The sequence below is a fragment of the Lissotriton vulgaris genome, chromosome 5 (genome assembly GCF_964263255.1).
Source record: "Lissotriton vulgaris chromosome 5, aLisVul1.2, whole genome shotgun sequence".
Classification (NCBI taxonomy): Eukaryota; Metazoa; Chordata; class Amphibia; order Caudata; family Salamandridae; genus Lissotriton; species Lissotriton vulgaris.
This window is the reverse complement of record NC_141693.1, coordinates 1887297279-1887310154: the sequence shown is the minus strand read 5'-3', so window position 1 is coordinate 1887310154 and position 12876 is coordinate 1887297279. Positions and strand designations below refer to the sequence as shown.

At 43.6% G+C, this 12876-nt stretch overlaps 1 protein-coding gene across 2 annotated transcripts in view; it reads left to right on the top strand.

Annotated features, from left to right (window-relative positions):
- The window catches only part of LOC147717629 (major histocompatibility complex class I-related protein 1-like), a 348562-nt gene that overhangs the window by 182691 nt on the left and 152995 nt on the right, over positions 1-12876 (top strand). The window lies entirely within an intron of this gene.

Here is a 12876-nt window from a genome sequence, read left to right as displayed (position 1 = left end):
GACACTAGGGAAGGTGTTGGATAGTAAATTAAACTTATTCCCTATCCTAGAGCGCCCCCCCAGCGCAATGCGTTGTAATGGTATGCGTTGTAAAAGTTGCGTTGTAATGGTAGGTAGTTGTAAAAGTTGCGTTGTAACAGGTGTATACCGTTTCTCTGTGGTACAACTAAATGTGGGATAAGACCCTTGCAGGTATGCCCCTGCACTAGAACGCCATTACACTAATGGGGTAACCCAGTAACCCTCAGAACCTGGGTGGGTAATTAAATAACAACAATGGTTCTGCTGGGAACACAATTATTCTGAAACATGTAATGAATACATAAAAAGAAAGGTATATTCAATGACGGGTGGATCAGAAGAATCGGAAGAAATGACACTGACCATATGGGGAAAGTTAAATCTTTCAGTATTTAACCTTTTTATATATTGAATTCAAAGTGGTTTTTAGACAAGCTATCCAAAAACAAACAGAACATACATAAGAATACATATAATGAGTGAGTCGTGACTGGTGACTGTGTGTTCCAAATGTTGAACTAAGGGTACAATAGATCATACATATAAACAGAATATTAGACAATATCATCTGTGAAGTACAATAGTCTCAGGGAGGTTAATTAATTCTTTGGTTCTGTGGGACTCTGTACAGATGAATATATAAATAGAACGTCGGCGTTTCGACCCTATGGATGATGCGCTGATTTATGTGCATCGAAGGCGGGTCTTCATTAGGACTGGAATATATGGACAGCCTATGAATATAATGACATATGGTCAGGTTCTATCGTGTGTCAGAGTTAAAAGTAGGGAGGAGAGCTATTTTAAGGAAGTTGCGCTCCCCATCAAAATTCGTAGGTGTGTTATTCGTTGTTCATCAACTTTAAGGGGATGGAGAGATTTGTCAGCCGAAAAAAGACTTACATGATGTAATGATTCTAAAAACAATAAATAAGGAAACCTCAGGTCTCTGTTTCATTAAAATGTAGGTCAATCTGGACGGTATGTAGAATTGCGCACATACCTTAATCCTTTTGTATTTCTTCAGCAGCAGCCGGTCTGAAGGTCTTGGGGCGCGAAGCTGCTTTGGCAATTGGCTGGGGGGATAAGGGATCAGGTCTAAGTGTCAAGACTGTATGACAAAAAACAACCTAGGCAACTCACATCTAAACATTATATTATATTGATGGACAACATGGCTACAATTACTTAGGAAAATATATGTCTTTTTATTATAAATCATGTAAAAACACAACATACAGATAATTTAAAACAAGGTGAACATTAAACATCAGTAAAATCTTGTCTTATCTATTGAATGTAAGACACACATATATTTGTGACAATAAATGACAACACATATGAAAACAATTAAAAAACTGGAAGTGGCAATTAGTGTCTCTACGCGCGTTTCGGCGAACCAGCGCCTTCTTCTGGAGTAGCCACACAAGCTAACTACTATTCAAGATTATGACATCATAGTTGATTAGACACTTAGTTGATGCCCAGATGAGTTCTGGTTAGGTGATGTTATCCTTATATTCTATAGAAATGGGTTAATAAATCCCGCCTGCCGGATAGCTCATATAGATCAGTATTTGGTGGGTCTTCAACTTTCTTCGTTATTCCTAGATTTTTCGGAATTTTCCTTATTTTCCTTTTCCTTATCAATTTTTCACCGCTAAAGAGCTCTGCTAAATAATTTTGGGCAGAGAGATCTTTTAAATACATTGAAAAATCTAGGAATAACGAAGAAAGTTGAAGACCCACCAAATACTGATCTATATGAGCTATCCGGCAGGCGGGATTTATTAACCCATTTCTATAGAATATAAGGATAACATCACCTAACCAGAACTCATCTGGGCATCAACTAAGCGTCTAATCAACTATGATGTCATAATCTTGAATAGTAGTTAGCTTGTGTGGCTACTCCAGAAGAAGGCGCTGGTTCGCCGAAACGCGCGTAGAGACACTAATTGCCACTTCCAGTTTTTTAATTGTTTTCATATGTGTTGTCATTTATTGTCACAAATATATGTGTGTCTTACATTCAATAGATAAGACAAGATTTTACTGATGTTTAATGTTCACCTTGTTTTAAATTATCTGTATGTTGTGTTTTTACATGATTTATAATAAAAAGACATATATTTTCCTAAGTAATTGTAGCCATGTTGTCCATCAATATAATATAATGTTTAGATGTGAGTTGCCTAGGTTGTTTTTTGTCATACAGTTTATTTCCCTGGCCTAGGAACTATTGTATCCGAATCTTCAGGGGGTCCTTGTTGAATACTAAGTGTCAAGACTGTCATGAAGGCCTAGTACTTAGCGTTCGTGATTTTTAAATAAACACTTTGGTTGCAAGTTCCGATACAGTGCATGTGCTTCATTTACATATCCTCGTTATAGTGCCTATTTATTAACAACGGGTGAGGCAAGACAGAGTTGGTAATTATGCGGTTTCTCAGTATTGACCACATTGTGAAAGTGATGTCTACTATGGGGGTGCATAATAGAGGTTAATCTGGGGTCGGTTTTGCCAGGGCAGTGACTGTGCTATTTATTGCATTCTGCCGATTCCTGATGAAGACCCGCCTCCGACCAGTATGTACTGGGGTTTCCCAAGGATCTATCTTGAGTCCTATGCTCTTCAATATGCATGTTACACCGCTGGCCAAGATTATTAGATCCTATGGGTTTGAGGCCGTCTCTTATGCAGACGATACTCAACTGCTGATCACCATTGGCCCAGACCCAACTAATACCATGATCCGGTTTAAAAACAAAAACTGTATGAACAACATTGACAACTGGATGGGCCAAAATAAATTGCAGTTAAATAACAGCAAAACCGACATCATTCTGTTTGGCAAGGCCAAAGATTATTGGTCAAGCAGCTGGTGGCCCCAGATACTCGGCCCCTGTCCATCCCCAAAACAAACCGTCTGCAACTTGGGAATTACCATCGATAAGAAACTTTCCATGAAAGCACATGTGAATCGCGTACTGGGTACATGTTATGCCATCTTACGGAAATTACGAAAAATCTTTAAATGGCTACCTCTAGAAACCCGGAAGCCACTGGTGCAGGGCCTTATAGTTAGCCGCATGGATTATGGAAACGCCTTATTGGCCTCTATGAACGAAGACTTCTTTTCCAAATTACAGCTTCCTCAGAATAGGACAGCCCGATTAATTCTGGATCTGCCTCCCAGGTCGCCATCTGCCCCCAATTTGAAGACTCTCCATTGGCTTCCAATTAGGAAGAGAGGGCAGTATAAAATTCTAAGCCTCACACATAGAAGCTTTTATGGCACTGGTCCTCAGTAGCTTGAGAAAAAAAAAACATCAACCAGTGAGAACTCTTAGGCCCAGCTCTAAGCTCCTTTTACATCCCCCGCGTGTTCGTTCTGTACGCAACGGTGGTCAAGCTTTCTCCCATCTCGCCCCGTATTTTTAAAATCAGCTTCCGTTCCATCTTGCATCCATTCCAGATAATCGACGGTTTTGTAGTGAACTAAAAACATGGCTGTTCTCTAAGTGAAATGAGCTATGACCCAGCCAGTCTAAGGATCTGCAAGCGCCTTGAGACCTAGCGGTGATATGTGCGCTATACAAGATTTTTTTACTTTGACTTTGATGCACATAAATCAGCGCATCATCCACAGGGTCGAAACGTCGACGTTCTATTTATATATTCATCTGTACAGAGTTCCACAGAACCAAATAATTAATTAACCACCCTGAGACTATTGTACTTCACAGATGATATTGTCTAATGTTCTGTTTATATGTATGATCTATTGTACCCTTAGTTCAACATTTGGAACACACACGACTCACTCATTGTATGTATTCTTATGTATGTTCTGTTTGTTTCTGGATAGCTTGTCTAAAAATCACCTTGAATTCCATAAATAAAAAGGTTAAATACTGAAAGATTTAACTTCCCCCATATGGTCAGTGTCATTTCTTCTGATTCTTCTGATCTATCCGTCATTGAATATACCTTTCTTTTTATGTATTCATTACATATTTCAGAATAATTGTGTTCCCAACAGAACCATTGGTGTTGTTTAAAAGGGAATATCATGGGCTAGTGTTAATAGGAAACCTCTGAACTTCAGAGGTATAACCAGCCTCCTGGCTGCGCCAGGCTTGGGGTCTCTACTCTCTGAGTACAGGAGTCCATCATCCCAATATATCTTATGGGTACCACTAGCATTCCCAGCAGCCTCAGCAGCAGCCTGCTGTCTGAGGGGTTCAAAAGAAGGGGGCTGCTCCTGGCTCAGATCTGTCCTGGAAGGGCCCCCTGTCCCCAAGAACTCAACCTGATCAGGCTCATGCTCATCTGGGACAGTTCCTTATTCAGGACTAAGATCATCTCCATCAGGAGACTGATCTGTATTCTGAGTCAGGGGGAGGCACTGTCTTAACCCTACTGCTCCTCTTCTTGGAAGTCACATGGTCCATTCTTCCAGAATCCAGGGCCTGTTCAGCTTTTGACATTTTGGCCTGTGTCCTGGTCACAGCAAAATTCATTTTGTATGACACAAATCATAAATTCATCATGATCATCTCAAAATTGTAAATCTCATATACATTTGTACATAATATTGTTTTTCTTAATTCATATTAAATAAATCAGCATTGACATTCGACACGCCCGATGCATTTCAGCATTAGACCCAACTAGCTCAAAGCACCTCTAGGTAATAAATACAGACTGACAGCGTTTAAACTCACTATTAAATTGTGAGATCATATGTAAAAGACAGATATCTCTTTATTTTATAGGGAGACTTCGCAGATATTATTCCAATTGAGGTATGAATATTTATATTCAATGAGGCACATACATAACCAGCTTCCATGGGCTCATGAGTTAATACATACATTATTATTTTTTCCTTCTAGTATTTCCCCTGAGGAAGGTACCATGAGGGTACCGAAGTGCATCGGGCGTGTCGAATGTCAATGCTGATTGATTTAATATGAATTAAGAAAAACAATACTATGTACAAATGGATATGAGATTTACAATTTTGAAATGATCATGATGAATTTATGATTTGTGTCATACAAAATGAATTTTGTTGAAAACTAGGAAAATTAAAAAGCATGAATACTGATGGTATTATGAATTAATTTAAAGTCATAAGTAGAATAGGTGTGGGAAAACACCGATTGAACTGTGCATGATTGGACTGACCGTTAGGTTAGTCTTAACTACAGTTGAACCTAGGAGTGACAACCCTTACAATCATAGCACCAACTTATAAGAAGGTTTAAACATTTCTAATCTGTGAGTGCTCCACACGCACCCTACATTCACTAGTCACAGCAAACACATGTGCAGGGATTCCTAACCCTTCTGCATGGGTCCTGAGCTCCACTTCAGCCCAAGCTGAAGTCTCCAAATCATTGCCAAGCAAGCATTCAACAGGGAGGTCTGCACTTACCACAACCTTCTTGAGGCCAGTTACCCCTCCCCAGGAGAAATTAACAACTGGCAGGGCATGGCCAATCCTGACATTGCTAGCATTGGACACTTGGTACATTTCATCAAGTATGATCTGCTCAGGAGCCAGAAGGTCTTGTGTCACCATTGTGACACTTGTCCCTGTGTCCCTGAATGCCAAAGCCTCTTTTCCATTAATCAAAGGCTGCTGTCTATATTTGCCCAAGTTACTGGGACTCACAAAGGAGGACTTATCCATGCTTCCATCACAGATCAGTACAGCCTGATCTGGAACTCTGACTAGGCCAGAGCCCATCTCAGAACCCAGGCTTACCCTACTACACCCTTATTCTGAGTACCACCACTTGGAGCTGAACTAGGGGGAACAGTTGCCTTAGGAGCAATGGTGGCTGGAGTTGAGTCTTTGGACCTATTACAATCATTAGTCCAATGAGTTTTCTGTGTGCAGATTTTACACCATGGTTTCCTTTGGCCTTTTCCTTTGGATGATTGGGGCTTCCCACCAGATGCAGATTTTTGGGGACCTTGAGAAGACTTATCAGAGTTCTTAGAATCTCGCTTCATCTGGTCTCCACCTTGGTTCTGAACCTTCTACTTCACCCTGGTTCTGACCCATTTGTCTGCCTTCTTTCCCAATTCTTGGGGAGAGGTCAGATCAGAGTCCACCAGGTACTGATGCAACAGCTGGTGTTGACAATTATTAAGGATCTGCTCTATCATAACTGTGAAATCACACACCTTACTGCCAAGTAACCAGCCCTCCAGAGCCTTAGTAGCACAATCAACAAAGTCACCCCAGTCCTGAGTCTGAGCCTTTTTGGTACCTCTGAACTTTATCCTGTATTGTTCAGTGGTTATGCCAAACCCCTCCATCAGAGCACTATTCAGGACTGTATAATCATCAGCATCCTCTTCTCTAACGGTGAGGAGCTTATCTCTACCTTTGTCTGCAAAGGAGAGCTACAAGATTGCTGCCCACTGCTCCTGCTTTACAACATGACACATCTCCCAGATGCGTCACGTTGTGAATACCCTGCAGCATGGCGCTGGTTTTACGCCGCAGCTGCGTTGCAAAAGCGACACAACGGCGGCGTAAAGGAGGCGCAAGGGACTTGAAAATCTGCCCTCAGGAGACTTTAGTAGGCCCCACTAGAGTAGGAAGGTGCATACACCACACAAAACTAGTCATGTCTTCAAGGGCAGAACCCAGTGGGTGTCTTCCATCTAAGTATGATCATATGACATACCAAGAATAGAGAACAATGTGTTCCTCAAAGAAATTGAAGACAGGAAAAAGCCCAACCGCTCAACATCTCATACAGATGTTGCTTGCAGATGCCTTAGACCCCAGGGTCTGATGAGGTAGGCAAGGTGGGTGGGGCAGCAGAAGAGGAAACACTACTATGACCTTGAAGCTGATGCTGGCCAGGAGGATCAAAGTCATTCCAACCTGGACAATGGAACTGTTCCTGAAGGTGAGGGAGAAGGCCTCAGTGGTCCTCTCTTTAGCCCACCTGGAAGAGTTAGCATAGAGCCCAGAATATCAAGATCTCCTTCTCAGGAATATGTTCATTCTAGTATCCCTGTAGGGACCTCTGTCTCTCAGAGGAGCACTACCTCCCAGAGGAGGGAGTCCTCCCATGAAATAAAATGCAGACTGCTACAAGTTGAAGAAGCTAAGCTTAGGATAAAGAGAGAGCCGTTGCCATTGGATAGGGAATCCCTGGAGCTCCAGGAAGCTTAAAGTTTGGGGCTAGAGCCCCATGGTGGCAGCAACATTGTCCGTAGAGGTACAGAGCGCACTCATGACTATAGGAACCTGAACAAGACTGTCCTTCCCTACAAGAGTGGGGATGACATCCGCAAATGGATAACTGTACTTGAGAGGGCCTGTAAAGTACAGAGGGTCCCTCAGGAGCAGTGGGCAGCAATCATGTGGCTCTCCTTTGCAGACAAAGGTAAAGATAAGCTCTTCACTGTTAGAGAAGAGGATGCTGATAATTACAAGGTCTTTAAAAGTGCACTGATTGAAGGGTTTGGCGTAACCACTGAACAATACAGGTTAAAGTTCAGGGATACCTAAAAGGCACAGAATGAAGACTGGGTGGACTTTGTAGTTGTGCTACAAAGGCTCTGGAGGGCTGGTTACTTGACAGTAAGGTGTGTGATTTTAAAGGATTATACAGCCTAATTCTGAGGGAGCAGATCCTTAATAATTGTCAAAATCAGCTGTTGCATCGGTACCTGGTGGACTCTGATCTGACCTCTCCCCAAGAATTGGGAAAGAAGGGTGACAAATGGGTCAGAACCAGGGTGAGGCAGAAGGTTCAGAACCAAGGTGTTGACCCCAAAAGCAAGATTCTAAGAACTCTGCTAAGGTTTGATAACCACAGGCCTTTCCCCCTTATGAGACACACACTGCCTCCACTCAGCGTTCAAAAAAACGGTGTGGAAGACGTTGATGACACATTCCTTGCTAGAGGACAAGGCAACCTTTTCGGCTAGAGCGCACGCCTGGATGACTCTGACCACATATAAGTCCCTAGCCCCACAATATTATTTTAATTTGGGATACTCAAAAATACTGAAACAATTTTTTTAAGGTTCAGGCTAGGAGTGTTACCAACCACGCAGCAGCTCCCTCCCTGGAAAAGGGTGCAGGCTTTCTCACAATGCAGTCTGTGCAGTAAGGATCAAGGTGACATCACACACATCATCTGTACCTGCAAGGAGCTGAGTCAAGAAAGGAGACAGCTGCTAAAAATCCCCCTCAATCAAAGAGGGATCAGGACAAGGAGACAAGCAGTCCTGGCATGCTTTGATCCTTCATCGCCACAATTGAACACAAGGCTAGTCAGATTCCTCGAAGCAGCTCGGTCAAAAATGCCAATCTGACTCCGTTTCTGCAGACAACTGGTCTAGGGGGGCAATCTTTATTAAGTGGATGGCCAACCGCCACAGCGGATTGCAACTTTTCTATAGGTCGCAAAGGCATAAGTAGCCGGGTCACTATAACTGTAATGACACAGAAAGTCATTTGCAGTTCACGCTGTGACACACATGAATGAGCATGAACATTTTAAATATGGACCTTTTTAAATATGGATCATTTTAAAAATGGAATTTTTTTTTTTTTTTGTATGTATTGCAATGGTTTTAAGTAACTGTGCTAAGGGTGGGGCGAAGGGTAAAGACCAGAAGTCTTCTCAAGAGCCGCAAAAATCTGCATCTGGGGGAGAGTCCCAATCTAACAAAGGAAAAGGCCAAAAGAAACCATGGTGTAACATCTGTAAGCAGAAAACCCATTGGACAAGTGATTGAACCAAGCCCAAAGATTCAACTACAGCCACCATTGCCCCTAAGGCAACTGTTCCCCCTAGTTCAGATCCAAGTGATGGTGCTCAGAATAAGGGTGTAGTGAAGTTAACCCTGGGTTTTGAGGTGGACTCTGGCCTAGTCAGAGTTTCAACTCAGGCTGTACTGATCTGTGATGGCGGCATGGATATGTCCTTCTTTGTGAGTCCCAGTAACTTGGTCAAATACAGACAGCAGCCTTTAATCAATGGAAAAGAGGCTTTGGCATTCAGGAACACCGGAGCAAGTGTCACAATGGTGACAAAAGATCTTGTGGCTCCTGAGCAGATCATACCTGGTGAGATGTCAGGACAGACCATTTCTTGGCAGTTGTTAATATCTCCTGGGGAGGGGTAACTGGCCTTAAGAAGGCTGTGGTAAGTCCAGAACTCCCCGTTGAATGCTTGCTTGGCAATGATTTAGAAACTTTAGCGTGGGCAGAGGTGGAGCTCAGGACTTATGCAGAAATGCTGGGAATCCCTGCACATGTGTTTGCTGCGACCAGGTCACAGGCCAAAATGTCTAAAACTGAACAGGCCCTGGATCCTGGAAGAATGGACCAGGTGCCTCCCAAGAGGAGGAGCAGTAGGGTTAAAGCAGTGCCTGACTCAGAGTACTAATCAGTCTCCTGCGGGGGATGATCTTAGGCATGAAGAAGGAACTGTCCCAGATGAGCCTGAACCAGATCAGGTTGAGTTCTTGGGGACAGGGGGCCCTTCCAGGGCAGATCTGAGCCAGGAGCAGCTGAGCTGCCCCTGTCCTGAACCCCTCAGACAGCAAGCTGCTGCTAAGGCTGATCGGATTGCTAGTGGAACCCATAGAGTCTACTGGGATGATGGACTCCTATACTCAGAGTGTAGAGACCCCAAGCCTTGTGCCACCAGGAGTTTGGTAAAACCTCTGAAGTTTAGGGGCTTCCTATTAACACTAGCCCATGATATTCCCCTAGCAGGGCACCTGGCCCAAAACAAGACTTGGGACAGAATTGTCCCTCACTTTCATTGGCCCCACATGTCTGAAGACACCAAGGAGTTTTGCCACTCCTGTGTCACTTGTCAAGCCAGAGGGAAGGCAGGTGGAACCACAAAGGCTCCCCTGATACCACTACCTGTGGTGGGGGTTCCCTTTGAAATTGTTGCGATTGATGTAGTCAGTCTCATGGATCCTCAGAGAGCCTCTGGGCACAGATTTTTCCTGGTGGTGGTGGACCATGCCACTAGGTACCCAAAAGCCCTTCTCCTTAGGATCACTACAGCACCTGTGGTGGCAAGAGCCCTCCTGGGAGTATTTTCCAGAGTGGGTTTCCCTAAGGAGATAGTATCAGACAGAGGTACAAACGTCATGTCTAGTTACTTGACTGCTATGTGGAAGGAATGTCAAGTGAATTACAAAATCACCACACCCTATCACCCACAATGCAATGGTTTAGTTGAGAGATTCAACACAACCTTAAAGGGCATGATTAAAGGTCTCCCAGAAAAGCTTAGGCGCAGATGGGACATACTTTTGCCCTGCCTTTCATTTGTCTATAGGGAGGTTCCTCAGAACGGGGTTGGTTACCTGTGAGGGGTCCATTCTGTCTCGTGAAGGGGGATGGGAGTTACCTCTAAAATCCCCTAAACAGGACATAGTGGACTATGTACTTGGTCTCCGATCCCGGATGGCAGAATACATGAAAAAGGCAACTAAAAACCTTGAGGCTAGCCAGGAATTTCAAAGGCCTGGCATGACCAAAAGGTTGTGCTGACTGATTACCAGCAAGAGAAGAAGGGGTGGGGCTTAGAGCCTGTGGCCCCAGTAGGCCTCCAGGTTAAGTGGAGTGGCCCCCATATAATTGTTCAACAGAAGGGAGAGGTTACCTACTTGGTAGACCTTGGAACTCAAAGGAGCCCCCATAGGATACTCCATGTCATAAGACTGAAACCATATGTTAACAGGGCAGACATGGGCTTGCTCATTTCTACTGATGAGGGACAGGAGGAAGAAAGTGACCCACTCCCTGACCCGCTCTCACAGAACCCTGATGATGGGTCAGTAGATGGTGTAGCCTTGGCAGGCAGCCTCACTGCCCAGCAGCAAGCTGACTGCAGACAGGTGCTCAATCAGTATAGGCAAATGTTTTCTCTGACTCCAAGTCAGACTACCTGGTGCACTCATGAAGTGGACACTGGGGACAGTCAGCCTGTTAAAAATAAGATTTACTGGCAACCTGATCTTGTCAGGGACTGTATCAGGACAGAAGTCCGGAAGATGTTGGATTTGGGAGTCGTTGAACCCTCAGATAGCCCTTGGTCTAGTCCTGTAGTCCTTGTGCCTAAACCTCACACCAAAGATGGCAAGAGAGAGATGAGGTTTGTTTTGTGTGGACTACGGGGGTCTCAATGCAGCCACTAGGACTGATGCCCATCCAATCCCTAGGGCAGATGAGCTCATAGATACTTTGGCCTCACCCAAATATCTGAGCACATTTTACCTGACAGCTGGCTACTGGCAGATCAGACTAGCTGATGATGCAAGGCCAAAGACAGCATTTCCTACCCCTAGTGGGCACTACCAATTTGTGGTGATGCCCTTTGGTTTGAAAAATGCACCTGCCACTTTTCAAAGGTTGGTGAACAAAGTCCTTACAGGTCTGGAAGCCTATAGTGCAGCATATCTAGATGACATTGCTGTCTTTAGCTCCACCTGAGAGGATCACCTGGTCCACCTGCGAAATGTTTTAGAGGCCCTACAAAAGGCAGGCCTCACTATCAAGGCCACCAATTGCCAGATAGGGCAGAGTAAGGTTGTGTATGTACCTGGGCAACCTTGTGGGTGAAAGCCAGCTTTAACCATTGCAGAGCAAAATCTAGACCATCGTGGACTGGGTTGCTCTAATTACCCAGACTCGGGTGAGATCCTTCTACGGCCTGACAGAGAGAGAGAGAAACTTGTTTATTTAGACCATAGTCTTTTAAACAATACAAACAAAATGCAAACAGAATCGGACAAAGTACGAGCAGACAAAATATTCCTACGTCATTAATAGTTAAAATTCATATTTTTTAAAAAGAAAAAAGAGAAGGTTAAAAGAGGGTAACACCTCCTGATACACAATTCATTAAACCCAAATTTTACCAAAGTTTTCACATATCTGGAAGAATAAAAAGACAGATTTAAACTTTATAAAAGGCTTAAAAGAACTTAAAATCAGTGCCCATCCTTTGATATCACCCTACCAAAATCTTTTACGGCCTTCAGGAATTTGCCCAATGCGATTGCAATTTCTAGCGAATGCATATCTGTTAGTAAGCATATCGCATGGGCACGTGTAAATGTCTTATGTGATAGGAATATAGGACGTAAAAACAATTTCCTTAAATCCTGTACAAATGTGCAATCAAGCAAAATGTGCAACATATCGTTTCTTATACCACGCCCACACTTACAATTACCTTCTGGAGCAATCAGTACAGATTTTAATTTCCCGTCTATCTTCCAGGGGTTGATCCCAACCCGGGTCCTTAATATTTCATGTCGTAACCCTTGGTTAGGCAATATTTCCAGATAAAGGAACCAGCCTTCATTTACCCATGAGATCTTTCACCACTGGACCGACTTTTTCTCCTGCATGTAATTTAGGTCCTGTGCCCTTGAGAGCGACTGGCCTTGTTCCCTAAGTGTTTTCTTTGTAAAGTGGCCTATCAGGGTGTTATGGACAGATCTCAATTTAAGACGGCCTGATACTTTCTGGAGAGTCTTTCTCACCTCCTTTGCCCAGCCAAGATTGCTTGTCTGGATTTCCTCTCCACACCATTGTGAGACCTTAGGTGTCACTCCTGGGTCTTGGCGCTTCCAGAATCTTGCTAGGGCCATTTGAGATTGTACACTCCAAGAAATCAGCCCTAGTTCCATTCTGATTGCTTGAACCATTGTACAATTTGGTAAAGACAATAACATTTTTAAAATTTTTCCCTCTTCCTGATCCCACGTATGTTTACCGCTCAAGTATAACACTTCTGCCCCATACAATACTTGGGGGGGATCATTGCTTC